Source organism: Palaemon carinicauda, chromosome 23 (assembly GCF_036898095.1).
Source record: "Palaemon carinicauda isolate YSFRI2023 chromosome 23, ASM3689809v2, whole genome shotgun sequence".
Taxonomy (NCBI): domain Eukaryota; kingdom Metazoa; phylum Arthropoda; class Malacostraca; order Decapoda; family Palaemonidae; genus Palaemon; species Palaemon carinicauda.
This window is the reverse complement of record NC_090747.1, coordinates 57,589,928-57,598,742: the sequence shown is the minus strand read 5'-3', so window position 1 is coordinate 57,598,742 and position 8,815 is coordinate 57,589,928. Positions and strand designations below refer to the sequence as shown.

Here is an 8,815-nt window from a genome sequence, read left to right as displayed (position 1 = left end):
ACCAAAAATATACATACCATAATAATTCTACTTTAGACAACTAACACTATTGCCGTTGAATTCTAGATGAAATGATTGAAATCGATTTACTGGATTCTATTTAAGCCTATAAACTCCATACTATATCCATTTACAAAATTCAAATTATTCTCCAGTATCTATATATGACCGCTATATATGTTCCTGTGATAATATTGATTGCTTTAATGATTGATTTTATATTTATCATTAATTCCTTTTGCCTTTCAAATATTATCCTGTTCAAGCTCGCATATAACAGAGTAATGTGTTTTTTTTTATGTTATTTTGCTCTATATATTTAATTTTTTTAAATATATTGAGGCAGTCTTCAAGTACAATTCCTCCAAATCATAACATTGCTTTAGAATTATCATTATTGTTTACGATGTTTTTCTCAAAATCCATTTTGCTCCTTTCTGTTATGTATTTTCTTTAATATATACATATACGTATATATATATATATATATATATATATATATATATATATATATATATATATATATATGTATATATATATGTATATATATATATATATATATATATATATATATATATATATATATACGTATATATATATATATATATATATATATATATATATATATATATATATATATATATATATATATATATATATATATATATATATATATATATATAGTTTTTTAATTCAACATTTAAAAATAAAAGATTTTACTCAAAGAACCAAATACCTTTCCAACTACTGCGCTTGAAAGTGTCCCTAATTAAATTATACTTTCATTTCATATCGTTATTCGAATGTAATCAAGCATATAAATTTCAGAAATTTTAACTTTAATCTCATGAAAGTGTATCGGCAATTCAGTAATTTAATGAGGAAAGTGGCATACATGACGACATTGCTATACAATGAGAGAGAGAGAGAGAGAGAGAGAGAGAGAGAGAGAGAGAGAGGAGAGAGAGAGAGAGAGAGAGAGAGAGATAATTTTATTATTACTACCTAGGCTAAAAGCTATTTTGAAAATCAGGACGCTATAAGCAAAAGCGCCCCGACAGGAAAAATATCCTATTGAGAAAAGGAAAGGATGAAACATAGAACAGTGTGTCGGAGCGTACCCTCAAGCAAGAGAACTCTTACCCAAGACTTTGGAAAACCACTGTACAGAAGTTGTCGTACTACCCAGGACTGTAAAAAAAAGGGTTTAATTTTAGTGTCCTTCTCCTAGAAATTGCTTTAACCATTGCCAAAAGGAAAGTTGTCGCTGAAAAATTACAGTGAAATAAATAAACCCTCGAACGAAGAAAGAATTTTTCAATTATCTTAGTGGTGTCAGGTGTATGAGAAAAGGAAAGGCTTTTTGGTGTAAGCGTAGGTAAAGGAAAAAATCAGCCTTAACTGAAAGGATCCAATGTACTATTTAGCCAGCCAAAGGACCCATGACTATAAAATAGGGTGATAAGTTTTTGTTGCAAAATGTAAGAAAGTCAAATTGGGAACTTTATATACCAGTCTTTAAAAAGAACAAAAGTATATTTAAACGTCTTCGGTGTAAAGATTAATCTTGAGAGAGAAAAGTACTAGGCTGAGCAACCAATATAAGTGCAAATATATCTATATATCTAAAGTTATGGAATATGTGGATCAACAAAAGAAACTAAAATTTTTATTTCTTAGAGCTTTGCTTTTTACATGTTTACAACACTGGGAATCCTTCCGAATGGCAGGCGAATTTTCAATGAATGAAGGATTCTGGGTTTTTTGGCATCCTTATATCGCAGGTCATTGACGCCGATATCATTTGTTATAAATAAACTATAAAATTTAATCCTACCTAAAACCATAAAAACAAGAATATTTATATAAAAGTTAAAAAGCTTCCAGTAGACCTGCTTCTGAAATAAATCGAAACATGCCACTAATGTTATATAGGACATCCTCCTGCGAACTTTCACACAAAATAACATAGTCATCATCATAGTTTCATGTAAACCAATAATAACTGGGTGTTCCCTGATGCATGAAATCATATTAAGTCACTGTCATGATGTTGATTTTCTACATTTGTTGTACACTCATCGAATGTATGGGATAGAGCTTTCCCTTCTGGTCCTCATACACGAAAAGTGCTAATTCGTACATCATGGACTGATTATATACAATACCATTAAGATTTAAAAGTATAGGAATATGCTGTGCGCTGTATTAATTAAATAAACTCTTTGATTAAAATGTCATTTTCTAACCACTATTTTATGTTTATCTGGTACTGAAGGGCAATATAGGTATCAGCATCCATGAAATCTGAGATACGTACTCTGACTTGAATTAAGTATTAAGCAACTCCTCATTTCTTTTTAGCAGAATATGAGTTTCAATTATATTCTTTATAAAAATAGTAATAATTTAATATTGTTTCCAGAAATGTATTGACACTTGTTTCTGCCTCACGCAAAACAGGGTTTAAATCTTTATTAATTTTTTGTAAGGACAATAGGTCAAACGACGATTGGTCCAGCGATGATTCGTTTGATGCTTATCAAATGGTCTAAAGGCTGCTAATGGATGGTAGAGGCAAGGAACAGTAACGTTGCACTATCAAGCAGGACAATGCCCTAGAGACTGACTACATTACATATGATCAACACCCAAGCCCCCTCTTAATCCAAGCTGGGACGCAATGGCAGTTGATGACTCAGCGGGTAGACCTATAGGCTCCCCAACCCCACTTATCCTTAGCTTACAAGAATAGTGAGGTTGCAGCAACCATAGGAATTAATGAATTTGAGCGAGACTCGAACCCCAGACTAGCAATCACCAGTCGAGGATGCTACCACTAGGCCACCACAAACCCATATGGTCTAAAACAGTGGTTCTTAATTAAACTTTTTCAATGCCCGAACCCCTTGATATGTCAGAAAGTTTTCTCGTACCCCCATCCAATGTAAATATAATACAAATATATGAAAAGGATTAGTGATACAGACCTTGCTGAGAAATTATTAGATTTTCAATTACAGAAGAAAGGTACTTTTTTATTTCAGATGAAAAATGTCAATTAGTAGGATACAATGAATAATAATGAGTATTACTACATAATGCACACCAACACATTTTAGTGGCTCTTTTGCTGTTGTTTCTCATTAATGATATTGTTCAAACGAGGTTCTTTCTTTGAAAGTGCCAGACGCATGTCATCACTTGCATCCAAACGGTTTCTGGCTTTTGTTTTGATGTGTAGGAGCGTTGAAAAACCTGCCTCACATAAGTATGTAGTTGCAAATGGCACGAAGACCTCCAAAGCTCTCCTTGCTAACTGTGGGAATGCTTGGAGTTGTGCACACCAAAACATATCCAGTTGCATTTTTTTCAAACTACATTCGGATTCTGTCATTGGTCTGCAACTCCACAAGATCATCTTTCATGATATCATTATCATCCATGGAATCAAGGTTGAAAAGAAATGGATCCCGTATCCATCTTTGTGCCACAGAACCTTCTTCAAGGTGAAAATACCCATGGAAGGACTGAATCAGTTCTTGCAAATGTTCTTTTACTTCACTCACGATGGGCCGCTCTTCTTCAGCACTAGCAGCCTCATCAAGAGAAGGGAAGTTTGCAAAATTTCCACTTTCAATGCGCTTTATCCATATTGGAAGTTTCTTGGTGAGGGCAGATAACTTTTTTCTGGCAGTTATCATATTCATTGCTGTTCCTTGCATAGAGACATTCAGTTCATTGAGGTGTAAGAATACATCTGCCAGATATGCCAGAGACAAAATGAACTCCCTGTTTTCAAAATGGTCAGCAATTTCACTGCCTTGATTTCTAAGAAATTGCATAATTTCTTCATGAAGTTCAAATACATGTGTAAGTACCTTGCCACGGGAAAGCCATCTCACTTCTGTATGGTAAAGAAGAACACTGTGCTCAGCTCCAATTTCTTCACAAAAAAGATGCAAAAAGACGGTGATTCACTGCCCGTCCTCTGATGAAATTTACAACACGCACAACAACTGATAAAACAGTCTTCAATTTTTCTGGCAGCGTCTTTGTAGCAAGTGCATGACGATGCAACACACAGTGAGTGACAGTTACATGGGGAACCTCTTTTTTCACTAGGATAGCAAAGCCTAATTTATTTCCAAGCATGATAGGGGCTCCATCAGTGCAAATTGAACCACACATGTTGAGAGTCATTTCGTGTTCCAAGAAGAACTCTTTCACAAGACTGAACACATCAGTTGCTTTTGCAGTAGTTTTCAGAGGTTTACAAAATAAGAATTCTTCCACCACTTCTTTCTCCTTCACATACCGAACAAATGCCATCAACTGGCTGCAAAAACTAACGTCAGTTGACTCATCCAGCTGAATAGTCACTCTGACAGGACTAGCTTTCAGGTCTGTTATCACCTGCTGCAAGACATCTTGACTCATATCATGAATCCTTGAATGAATAATGTCATTTGACAGAGGTAACTTTTTAAGCTTCTTTTCAGCTTCTGTCCCTAACACTATTTTTACCATTTTTAAAGCACAAGGTTTAACAAGCTCCTCTGCGATAGTGTGGGTTTTTTTCTTCTTTGCACACAAAAGGGAAACTTCATAAGATGCTTGCAACAAAGGTTTCTCAACTGGCACAAACCCTAGCTTTAACAGGGTACCACTGCGATCAAATCGTTCCCGCTTGATCTTCAAGCTGTTTAAGTCATGTCCAGCATCTGTGCCTCCATGCCGATTGTTGAAGTGTTCATTGAGTCTTGATGGTTTGAGATTTGCATTTGCAAAGACTCTGCTGCAGAGGATGCACTGTGGTTGTTTAGTTCCATCTGCCTCAGTCACATAGGTAAAACCATAACGAATGTAGTCGTCGTTCCACTTGCGTTTCTTAGACATAGTTACTAGATCTTGATCAAACCAATACTACCTGGAAAGATGCAGGCCTGGATGTTATAACCGTTACAACATGTTACAATCGATATAAAATAGTGTATCACCACCAACACAATACACAGTTCACCCAGGGATGGCTCGAAGTGTATGTTATTGTGGGAAGGTAACGCCATTTTTTTACCAACTGAGACCAATTTCTACCAACTCAGGACAGTTTGACCTTCTCAGGACATTTTTTTTTACCAACTCAAGGGATTGTTTTGATCAACTCAGGTGATTGTTTGACCAATCCAGGTCATTTATTTACCAAAGGAATTTTTTTTACCAGTTCAAGCCATATTTTAACCAACTCAAGCCCCCACACATACCAGTTTTTGACCAAGTCAGACCATTTTTTGACCAACTCAGCCCCGACCCCTCACCCTGGTCGAGCCATCCCTAAGTCCACTATATTCCTCCTCATGCACATAACAGTACCTTCAAAATTATATATCTTTTATCAATTATACATCTATTCTTGACAATATTAGTTATACCACACTAAAAAAACATATTGTGACAAATAAAATGATAATCCAAAAATAAAAAATAACACACTCACCAGTAATTCACATCAATACTATCAACAACTCGAACACAAACAAAATGCAGACCCAATTCACACTGTTCACATTGACTCAACCACACACAGCACAGTCCACATGCAGCATGTTTCAGAGTCAGGAACAACCCGAACACGAACCGTACGAGACATCAAGAAAACGTATATGAAACCATAGAAAACATAAGAAAATAGTTTACAGCACTAACTTAAAAAAAATAATTTAGACAATTATAGTAAGAGAAATATTTGGAAAATACATGTTTTGCTTTCTCATGGTAAATATACAGAAGCTACCATTGCACTGGCTATCATGTCTCGTACCCCCAGGCTTAAGGTTTCGTACCCCTTGGGGGTACAGGTACCCCAGGTTAAGAACCACTGGTCTAAAACGACTAGTCCTTTAACGTTGCCAATGGCGTGTTTACTAAGAACCTTATGTAGCACTGATGAAAAATATTCTTGAAATATCCGACAGATGGTACACTTGCATTCTTACCTGCCAGTGAAATCAAGACTGCATGGCTAGAACTTCAGGACATTATTCCAGAAGAAGGGATTCCTGCTATCAATTGCTTCAACGAAAATAATGTTAGGAGAACTATACGGATAGTATTGCTAGCTTAGGAAATGAAATCTCCTTCTTGTTATCCACCTTTATTATGGCCAGTACCAAGCCCAAGAGAGAGAGATTCAACTTAATTGGGTGGAGTAGCTTCTCACATGGGGTAACTACGCAAGAGATGACGTCTCTGATGATTGCTCAGTGGCAGAGAAACTCTTTCAGTGTTCACCGGACTGCAGCCCAGTAACGAAAATAATAACACTTCCGTTTTCTTTCAAGAGCTTTTTGTGAACAAGGTAGACTTTAACATTTACAATCATATGACGGTGTGAAATGCTGTATGTTTGTTGCGTTGATGGAGGCAAATATAAGCATCGGGAAATTAAAAAGACAAAAATTTTAATTCTCAATAGTTCCCCTAAAAACAGGAATTACGAAATGAGGAAAACAATTACAAAATGTGAGACGTACATCTAAGGTTTGCAAAGTGTTTAGGTGAAACAGCATATTCATTTCCGTCTTTATACGCTCATTAAAAGTATTCAAATTATTAAGCAGCGAGTATACTTAGATCACATAAGCGGTGACATGAAGTTCATGATAAGCATATATCACCAGGATATTCAGTTGGTTGCCCTGACGACCAAAATTACTTCATCATCATCATAGTTACCGGGTGCAGCAAATCATTATGTCATAAAGTGATAATGAAAATTATGAAATATATGAGGATCAATAACAACCTTAATATAGATAGGCCATATATAAACCAAAATACGAGACTTACGTCCACTTGCTCAAGACATATATACAAATCTGGAAAAGATATAGGAACACGAATTTCTTAACTAATTATGAATGAGGCTAAATTACATACCATTATTATAACAAAGATGCAGTCTTCAAATACGAAAGTCCCAAACAATTAGGGCTAACCTGATATACTTTGTTTAGGAAAATAGTTCGTCACTTTACATTGATGATAAAAAAACATAAGTGAATATGCAAAAAAACAATCCATTTACAAAACTCAGTTCAGTAGAAGAAATGCATCCTTATTAGTGACTTTAGATTGGTACGAACTAAATAACTATGGTGATTACGTAGTAATTTTCACCATCAAATGCCCCCCCCCCCCCCCCCCCCCCCCCCCCCACCCGCCTTTTTACGGTAAATCACCTGGTGTCACAGGAAGCAGGCAGACAGATCTATGCCTACGGGGAGGGTTTGGGGGAAGTGAGCAGACCTCCAAGGATTAAACCCTCACTCTCTTGGCCTTGGCCAATACAATAAGGGATAGAACTTGATATTCTAAGGACTCAAAATAAAGTCGAATTTTGGCATCGATGGTTATAGATATTACAATGCTGTGCTTTTGCTTGAATTTTCAACTGATCAGCGAACTGCAAAATCAGCATAAGAATGTGGAATAAACTATTTGAATGCATTATTCGAGGAGAGTGTAAAATTTAACTGAATGGAAAAGAAAAAAAATAGAATGTGAAGAGAGAATCTTAACTGTTTTGAACGAGAAACATCTTGGTTTAAGAAGCGTGTTTGTTTAAGAGAGAGAGAGAGAGAGAGAGAGAGAGAGAGAGAGAGAGAGAGAGAGAGAGAGAGAGACGGCTATTATGATCCACTGCTATCCTAAGTTTATGTTGTTGCGATAATGGGTAATCCCAGAACACTGCTTCTTAAGACATGGCGACATTATCGTGACCTAATTTTTTTTTTGCCTTTGTGCACACCCGGCATCTCTACCCTCAATGCATTGTCCATACACCCAGGTTTAAATGAATTAAATAGTAATAATTGTCTCCCGCTTTGTTCTTCTTGAAAATAACTCAATGTTCAGGGAATCCTTAAACATTGAGTTCTTTTTATTAGGAATATATCATCTCCTTTGAGCGAAACTCAATTGACTTGTAGATTCTATTCAACCATTGCAAGATCTGAGAGTTATTATGCTATGAGTTTATGCTTAAGGACGTACTGAATAAAATACGAATAAGTGACTGACATTATCGGATTCTTTGTATTTCAAAATCATTTAAACCCAGTTAACACTGGCTTTTGTCGACACTAAACAACAGAACCATGTTTCACAAAGTCTGTTTTTGGATGAGCAGTTTTTAGTAATATGCATTGTCACTATACAATGTTCTCTCGATCTTTCTTAATTTCCTACATTAACTGTTTGAGAAAAAAAAAAAACCTAGGGAACTCACAATTGAAATTCTTTTTACAGAGTAGAACATTATCACTCAGCCATTTTTATAAACTTATACATATGTTGTTACTGTTAAAGTTATAATATTTAAGAATAAACTGTCTCTCTCTCTCTCTCTCTCTCTCTCTCTCTCTCTCTCTCTCTCTCTCTCTCTCTCTCTCTATATATATATATATATATATATATATATATATATATATATATATATATGTATATATATATATATATGTGTGTATCATCATCATCATGATCTTGATCATCTATATCAGACTTCGCCAAAATTTACTTTGAGTTAAAATGAACACAATCCGAAATATCGCATATTTATGTGAAATTTGAAAATCCCTTCCACAATGAAACACGACCGATGTTTTGTTGCGTACCTGTACGTGTCCGCTATACTGTGATCTTACTGCTGCAACCGCTACGTTGTCCTACACGCCAGATTCATACATGTATTGACTCTGCTTCATACTGTGCATGTCACATCACTAGCGTCAGAAGATCTCATGTTAAAGTTTGG

General features: G+C 35.5%; 1 pseudogene; it reads right to left on the bottom strand.

Annotated features, from left to right (window-relative positions):
- Positions 1 to 3,118: 3,118 nt before the first annotated feature.
- LOC137617599 (protein FAM200C-like) lies at positions 3,119 to 4,899 on the bottom strand (annotated as a pseudogene).
- Between the last annotated feature and the right edge of the window lie 3,916 nt (positions 4,900 to 8,815).